Source organism: Rhodnius prolixus, unplaced genomic scaffold (genome assembly GCF_049639745.1).
Source record: "Rhodnius prolixus isolate KJV_2025 unplaced genomic scaffold, Rpr scaffold_4, whole genome shotgun sequence".
NCBI lineage: Eukaryota > Metazoa > Arthropoda > Insecta > Hemiptera > Reduviidae > Rhodnius > Rhodnius prolixus.
The window spans coordinates 25,836,750-25,845,020 of record NW_027411614.1 but is presented as its reverse complement, the minus strand read 5'-3'; the positions used below and the strand labels follow the sequence as shown (position 1 = coordinate 25,845,020).

General features: G+C 29.8%; 1 protein-coding gene across 1 annotated transcript in view; it reads left to right on the top strand.

The window, feature by feature from the left end:
- The first annotated feature begins 2,594 nt into the window (after nucleotides 1-2,594).
- The window catches only part of LOC141456502 (lachesin-like), a 353,521-nt gene continuing 347,844 nt past the window's right edge, over nucleotides 2,595-8,271 (top strand). Inside the window, exon 1 of the mRNA XM_074132563.1 lies at nucleotides 2,595-2,907. The gene's annotated coding sequence lies outside the window, so the exon portion shown is untranslated. The remainder of the gene's footprint in view (nucleotides 2,908-8,271) is intronic.

Below are 8,271 nucleotides of genomic sequence, written 5' to 3'. Positions count from 1 at the left end.
TATTTCAAAAACTATAAAAATTGTAGAATATGAAACTATACATTTCGATATGGTCTGACCAAGGGATTTGACTGTTCGTAATTTTGTTACAAATTCGTTAACCAAAAGTAAGTTTTCATTATTTTGAGATTTTCTCAATAATGGTTTCTCCTAAAAATACAAAAAAAACTTTGCCTAATTAATTTAATTAATTGAGCATAATTATCTCTAAACTTTGTTTATTTATTACGTACATGAATATCAATGCATTTTAATAGAATAATTTGTCTCATAAAATTTAATTTATTTACGGCATTCTGAGGGTAGGCTAAAAAAAAATGTATAGGTTAAAAGCTTTTGTTTTAATTAATTATCTAATTAATCTTTAATTATCTTGAATAATTAATCAATCCAAATATCTCTAATTAATCCAAATATCTTTAATTAATTAAATTATCTTTAATAATTAATCTTTAATTGTCTTTAATAATTAATCTTTAATTGTCTTTAATAATTAATCTGTAATTGTCTTTAATAATTAATTAATCAAATTATCTTTAATAATTAATCTTAATAATCTTTAATTATCTAAATATGCGCAATAGTAGTGCGAGAGTTTGCGACTGATTTGTTTTATTCCTTTTGTCATTTCCAGCTTGCTAAAGTTGTTCAAGTGTAAGATGTTGGAGATATGGTTTAAAGGAAGATCCCGAGGTTGAGTGTCTTTCAGTCTTAAGGAAAGGTTCTCTTGTATAACTAGAAATGAGAATTAGTGCGGGTAGAGATATTGGAAGGAGAGCAACAAGATTAGTAACGCTTTTATAAGCTGAAGAGCAAAACGTTTCATATGAAAAGAGATTTTGTTTAACATTAGATACATGAGACTTCTTGGAGTATTCAATTTTTGTACATAAAGTCAAGATTGGCATCATTTACAAAATAAAGTAAAGCTGAACCTTTAACTACTTGAAACCTGTCAACGCTATGTCTGAAGTTAACAAATTGGTTCATTGTAGCTGACCAAATCATAGTCCATCTTGATGAATTCATTTCTTTGCTGTGAAGACTACTAGTGGGAGAGAAGAACAAATAGCTGACATTGTGTGGACTCTCAGAGCAATAGGTATTCGGGATCGCTCATAGTTCATCTAATTACAATTTTCCAACTTAAAAATTGGACCTAAGTTTAGATTATGATTGATTTCTTGGAGTTTGGGTCAGTCAGCCTTCACCTAGACCATTTTTAACAATACTTATCACACTGTCCATCCAGGTGATCACTTACTACCTTGAATTAACTTCGTAAAATTTAATAACCAGTAGTGCTACCTGGGTGCCTGTAAAATTACGACTTAGAACCAACGGATCTGTTGAGAAACCATCTATTTTGAGACCACCTACTATTCTTCTGATTTGATTGGCACTGATTAGGGTATCGTGAGGATGTCCTTTAAGGCACGAGTTTTTCTTCTCTAATGTGTCAAACTCTCTGCCCTGATCGCCCTTCTCACTAAGCAATAAATATTCAATCCTTTATTGCCCTTTCTTATACTTTCCATCAAATTTACACTCACTATCAGCAAATAGTCTGGCATATCTAACTAGGGCTGACAAATCCAAGACACGGGCTTAAGTTTACAGTAGCTTGTCAAAAAAATCTATGATTTACCAATCAACGTCCGGCAAATTTTACGCAAACGGCCAATCATAAATTTGTTGATCTGCTTCTCCCTAAGGTATTTTGGCCATTGCTATGACTATTTTTGTGTCCATGCATTGATGGATGGATTAGTATGGCGGCATTTTGCTACGACGTAAATGACTTAGGTTCTTTAAGAGTAACATCGTCGTCTTATGCTCTTTTCCTGAAAGACCCGGACACCAATATGTTCCAATACTCATCAGAATATCCAACCTGGTGATCTCATACTTCCTTGGATATAATAACCAAAAGAGCCACCTGGGTATGTGTAAAATTATGGACTCTGGAATCGGTTATCTGGACACGTAAATGTTTTTGCAACCAGCCCTGCCTGATACATCCAAAACCTGTAACCTGATACATCCAAGAATCTCACACGGTCTGATCACTTAATTTAGACCTAATTACTTATTAATGATAGTCTTTTATTAATTTATAGATTATAACTTACACAGAACAGCTTCCCTTATTCATTTGAGAAACTTATACGTGAACTACTGATATTGATTGTTTGGTTTGTCTCCTAAACGATAGAATGGTTTTTAAAATGAAAAAGTAATGTATTCGCTTCTTCCTAAAAATAAAATTCTGGGTACGCCCTTCCATGTGTCACGCCTGTTATACTAGCCATTATGCACTAAAAACAATTATTTCTAAATGCAACAGTTATAAATTTTGCAAAATTCAGTTGAACTTTTAAAGGGAACATGTTTGGATTAAACTGACCTTCATTAGATTTAATCAAGGACTAACACTGAATCAACTGGTTAATGTTACATGATATATACATTCTACCAGTTTTATCAATCTGAACTTGGAACGTCCATAAAATCAAAGATTGGGATTTTCAGTTTAACTTCGCCTGTTTAAAAATAATAATAGTAATACGTAATTTGGTACACTTAATAAAACACAATTTAACTTTTTTTTAAATTTTGAACTTCAAAAAAAAAAAAAAAAAAAGAAGCTAAATTTGACGTAAAAAAAAAGATGTACCTACCACGCGGTGAAATCTAGCCACGTGTTTGTCAGTAGGGGGCGGGAATGAGTTGCGCGGCAGTAGCCTGGGGGCGGACAGAGGCGGCACTGGCCAACCTCAGTAAGGTACCGACAACAGACGTGGGAGTATAGACCTCCTGGTACAAATACGTCGGATCGCGTAAATTGAAAAGAAAAAGAAAACGTACATTGAATTTCAGGTACGGGAAACCGACCCACCATAAAAGGTATATTTTTGGAAAAGCGGAAACTCTTAACGTTTAATTGCTTTTTCTAATTTTGTTTAATTCAAATTAATGTTTAGAAAATTATTATTATTATTATTAATGTTATTAAAATTAAAAAAATTATTATTATTAAAATTAAAAAAATTATTATTATTAAAATTAAAAAAATTATTGTTATTAAAATTAAAAAAATTATTGTTATTAAAATTAAAAAACTTATTATTAAAATTAAAAAAACTTATTATTAAAATTAAAATTATTATTATTGTTTAGAAAATCACTGTTCTATACAGTGAATCTTATAAAATCTTTATCTTTAGCAAACCCATATAATTGAAGTCTTCTTTTGAGAATTTTAACTTAAAATAAGCCTTATATATAAGTGTTTTATTCACCAATATTTTAATTAGTTTTAAAAATTGTCTACACCAATCAACATTTATTACCAATAAAATAATCAAAATATTAGAAATAGGTAAAAACATTGCCAATATCACAATAAATTTCACGTAATGAATCTTTCTGAAGGACTAAGACTGAATCAAATGTTTTTAATAAAGTCCATCTAGAGTAGAAGAGCTAGAAATTTTCTCTGATAATCAAAATTTTCTTAAATCAAACAGATTTTCAACGAAATTATATCCGCGTTTATTAACACAGTACTTTCAAATTTTATTTGCTAAACAGACTTTAAATTTTAAAATTACTTTTTGTTAATTCAACAAATAATTAACATTTTCCTGATTTTACTATAAATCAAGCACCTCCTTATTTGCATTAACTATCTTTTTTAATTAGATAAATCAAATAAAGAATTAAGAAATTTTAATTTTTAAAGTTCAAACTCAATATGTATAATAATAGTACCTGTATAAAATTATTATTCCTTCAAAATACATTATAGCTACCTCTTTTAACTTACAATATAAACAAGCAATTAATTTTAATAGGTTACATCATAAAATGTTAGTCTGAAATGTGGTTTTTATTACTAACTTAATTTTAACTTTTTTAATTATATTTTCCAACAAAATCGGCCATTTTTATGTCCTGTTATATTCATTACTTCGATATTTTGTGTATTATAAACATATTTAATTTTTTTATTAATTAAGTTATGCCTAACTTTAAAATATTTGACGCTTCAGAACGTACTTATATCATGTCAGGTGATATTTTGTTTTTATTTTCTTTTTTCCAAATTAATTACATTTTCTAATTGTTGAAAGGTTTATTGAAAGTAATTTAAATTAGGAACAGTAATAAATTAAAAATATAGGTTTACCGGGCAATAAATTTGATAGAATCGGACTGTAGAATAAATATTTAATTTCTTAATTTACAATTACAAATTCTTAAATGTCAATTCTTTTAAATTTTATCTTTTAAAATTCCATGTACAATTAGGTCTTCCAGTCAAATTGTTTTTACATACAATAAAATATTGTATATCATTCACCTTATAGCGTATTCGACTCTTAAAAGTATAAAGTTGGATTAAAATTCTTTATTTTTGTTGTATAAATTATAAATGTGTTTTTATTAATAGATGAAATATTTTACGTAATATCGAATGAATGAAGGACACTTGTCGTCAATATAGTCATATGCGCGTGTTCTATTCTCGTTTACGAATTTGTTACGCCCCTTTGCATTTATTCAATTGAAATAGACTTACGGCCATTACTAAGAACACTACACAATCAAAATCCATCAGCTGATTATTTATTTATACTAGGAATTCTAATATTGTTTTTGTTTACTTTGAATTAGATAAAATTGCCAGATTTTACATTTTCACACCATGATCCCCTATGCGATAAATTCTGTTATTCATTAAGTTTCTTCGGATTTTCATTATGCCAAAAATCTACCCAGAACCTTCGCTTATCATACATTTCATCAGTTGCCATTATTAGCTTCTACGTATATTTAAATTATATTTGGTTCCCATTTGCGATTTATAAAATATTTTTTTACACTAGTTTATAAACAATTAATTATCTATGCTGACTAATTGACCTTGAACATGGATTTTGATTACATTTAATTGAAATTAAAATATGTTAACGTGCAATAAAAATCCATGTACAGTATCAATTAGTCAGCATAGATAATTAATTGTTTATAAACTAGTGTACAAACTATACGATATGTCATTTTAAATTTTAGTCAAGTCAATTAAAATAAATTTTTATAGCCAAGTTTGACAGCTCTCAAGATTGACCTAGACTCTTTGGTAAAATTAAAAATTACTGAAATTGGCAATAATTTTTGTTACAAGTATTGTTCATTGTTTTTGGTGACTGATTCCGGTAAAATTAAGTAAAAAAATCATGACTGAAACTGACATTATTCTTTCTTCCTACTGAATAAATTTACTTCTATTTCAGAAGAATGTATCAGCCACCAAATAGATGAATAGTTCTGTAATATTGTGATATTTATGTAGCCCCAAAAAAGCAGCTGATACATTGAAGAAAAACAAATCGGGGTAATTAATTAAAATTGATTTTCTAAATTATTTATGCAAAAAAATTTATGAAACTGTTTCTTCATTTTACAAACGTGAAAAATAAAGTAATAGCTTTGTTTATTTTTGTGATACGAAATGTTTTTTTAAATATAAATAAAATGAAAACAAAATTTGTTCAAAGAAAAACAAAACCAGTTTAACAATTAATGAAATTTCAGAGAATTAAATTCCCAAATAATCCGCGTGAAAAAGGTTTCTTTGGAAATAGAGGGGATGACGGAGGCTGGTAGCATTCTCTCTTCTTCTTTTGTTCTTAGTGGATGGAATGGTCTACAATTTAGAAACAGATCAAAGAGTTTGTTTTTATCATTTATGAAGTTTTTCGGGGAAATTTAAATTGAAAACAATTTCAAAAGATTCGTTACAATTATTTTAAGATATTCAATTTAAACAACACATTGCGTCAAAAACATTTTTCCTGGAATGCTATATATATTAGATTTATTTAATCAGTATCCCGTTTTTATCAATAAAGTAAACTTTATTTATTCTTCCACGTTACTATTTTTTTTTTTTTGCACTTAGGTATAATATGCAGGATTATTTTTTCCGAAAAACTTGGTTTTTGCTTATAATAAAGTTACAGATTTTCACTTTATGAGCTTACATTAGGAAATTCAAGGAAGTTTACCTAATAAATGCGATCAGTAATATTATATTTTCTTGAACGTGTAAATAACAAGAAACTAACAAACTTAAATTTCTCAGATTTACTCAAACATAATAATAAGTCTAATAATATTCCGTTTTACAAGAATAATAACATTCGAACCAAGTTTGAACCAGCTGTTGGCTGCAGAAATTAAATTAATATAAACAACGAAAGTTAATTTTCTCAGAAAATCATTTATTTTTGTATTATAGAACTAATAAAATTAAATAATAACATTTTTAATTCTTTGAATAGAATTCGTCATTCCCATTTGTTTTGATTTTTTGTGTTAACAATTTTTAATTGATAACTAATCAGAAATAAATTATCTTAATTGCTTTCAATTAAACATTTTTTTCCATTCTTTGTTTGTACAATGAATTTATAATTTATACAGATTTATGTTTCTGTTCATTCTTTCTATGTTTAGGTCACTGTAATGTTTTACTGATGGAATAGTTTATACATTTTAAATCGAACAGAATATATTTTAAAGCAAGTGTTGAGTTTATTTTACACATTAAATAATGTCATAAGGGGTCGTTCAATTTATTTTCTTAAATTTTGTTGAATCTTCCAATCTGTACTTTGACTTCAATTTTGTCCATGTTCAGTTAAAAAGTGTTATTTTCAAAAAATAATAAAAAAACATGCGAAATATTTATTCGGTAAATTCGTCAATTTCTTTTCTTTTTTGTAAGTTAGAATTTTAGTTACATATTTAACTCTTATTAATATTTAATTGATTACAAATCCACACATTATACTGAAAATAACAGTTTAGAAAGAAGCCCCCAAAAACTTCCTTCGTTCAAAAGTGCCCAAAATCGAGTTTTCTCGGTTTGTAGAGTTATCTATTAGCGATAAGTTTTGTGTTTCAAAAAAATCAAAATAAAATAAATAAATTTTATAGGAAAAAAACTGGAATATTGATTCATTAAAGGAGCCGTTCTGGTGGATTGAATTTGACCAAAAGTTTATTGTCGGCACTTTATCTGGATATTGTGGTACCCAATATGGATATCCCAATTAGAACTTTCTGCAATTTTTCTTTGTTGAGTTTTGCTGCGTAAACACCTCCCACACGTACACAGAAATCCGGAAAAAATCAACTTCTTCACAGTTACAATACCCTTATCTTACTTAGTAGAATACGAGGGGGTACCCAAAAATAACCGGAATTGCGTTGCCGCGCATGGAGCTTATGTAGTACGCATTTCTGCCGCTAGACGTGTATAGCGCAATTCCTTGCCAGTTCAGTCCTGCCTGGCTTGTTCTGTTCATCTGCAGTGATTGTTTTTACCAGCGCTGTTTTGTTCTTTTTTCGTTTTTTATGATGGCAAGTTTAAGTGAAGAACGTGCAGCTCTGAAATTTTGTTTTCTACTCGGCAAAAATGCTGCTGAAAGTGTTTTAATGTTGAAAACAGCTTACAAAGATGACGCTATGGGAAAAACTCAAGTATACGAGTGGTTTACTCGGTTTAAAAATGGCGACATGTCGATTGATGACAAACCTCGTTCTGGACGTCCATCAACTGCCCGAATCGAAATGTTGAAAAAATTCGAGAGCTGGTGTTCACAGACCGTCGACAGACAATTGATCAACTGTCAGAGAGTAGTGGGTTATCTTGGAGCTCGGTTCAGCGAATTTTAACGGAAGATTTGGGGATGAATAGGGTTCTGCCAAGTTTGTTCCTCGAGTTCTGACTGACAATCAAAAAGAACATCGAGTTGAAACATGTCGTGCTTTGAAACAACAGCTTGAAACTGATCCAGACTTTCTGTCAAAGGTCATTACTGGTGATGAGTCATGGTGCTATGGTTATGACCCAGAAACAAAGCAACAGTCGAGCCAATGGAAGACGTCATCTTCACCCCGACCAAAAAAATGTCGTCAAGTCAAGTCAAACATCAAAACAATGCTGATTTGCTTTTTTGATGCCAAAGGCGTAGTCCATTCAGAGTTTGTCCCCCCCAGGTCAGACCGTCAATCAAACCTTGTATTTGGAAGTTTTGAAAAGATTGCGCAATAGTGTTCGCCAAAAAAGACCCGATTTGTGGCAAACAGGAGACTGGTTCTTCCACCACGACAATGCACCTGCACACACAGCCATCTCTGTTACACAGTTTTTGGCTAAAAATGGCATGGTTCCGCTGCCCCACGCACCTTACTCGC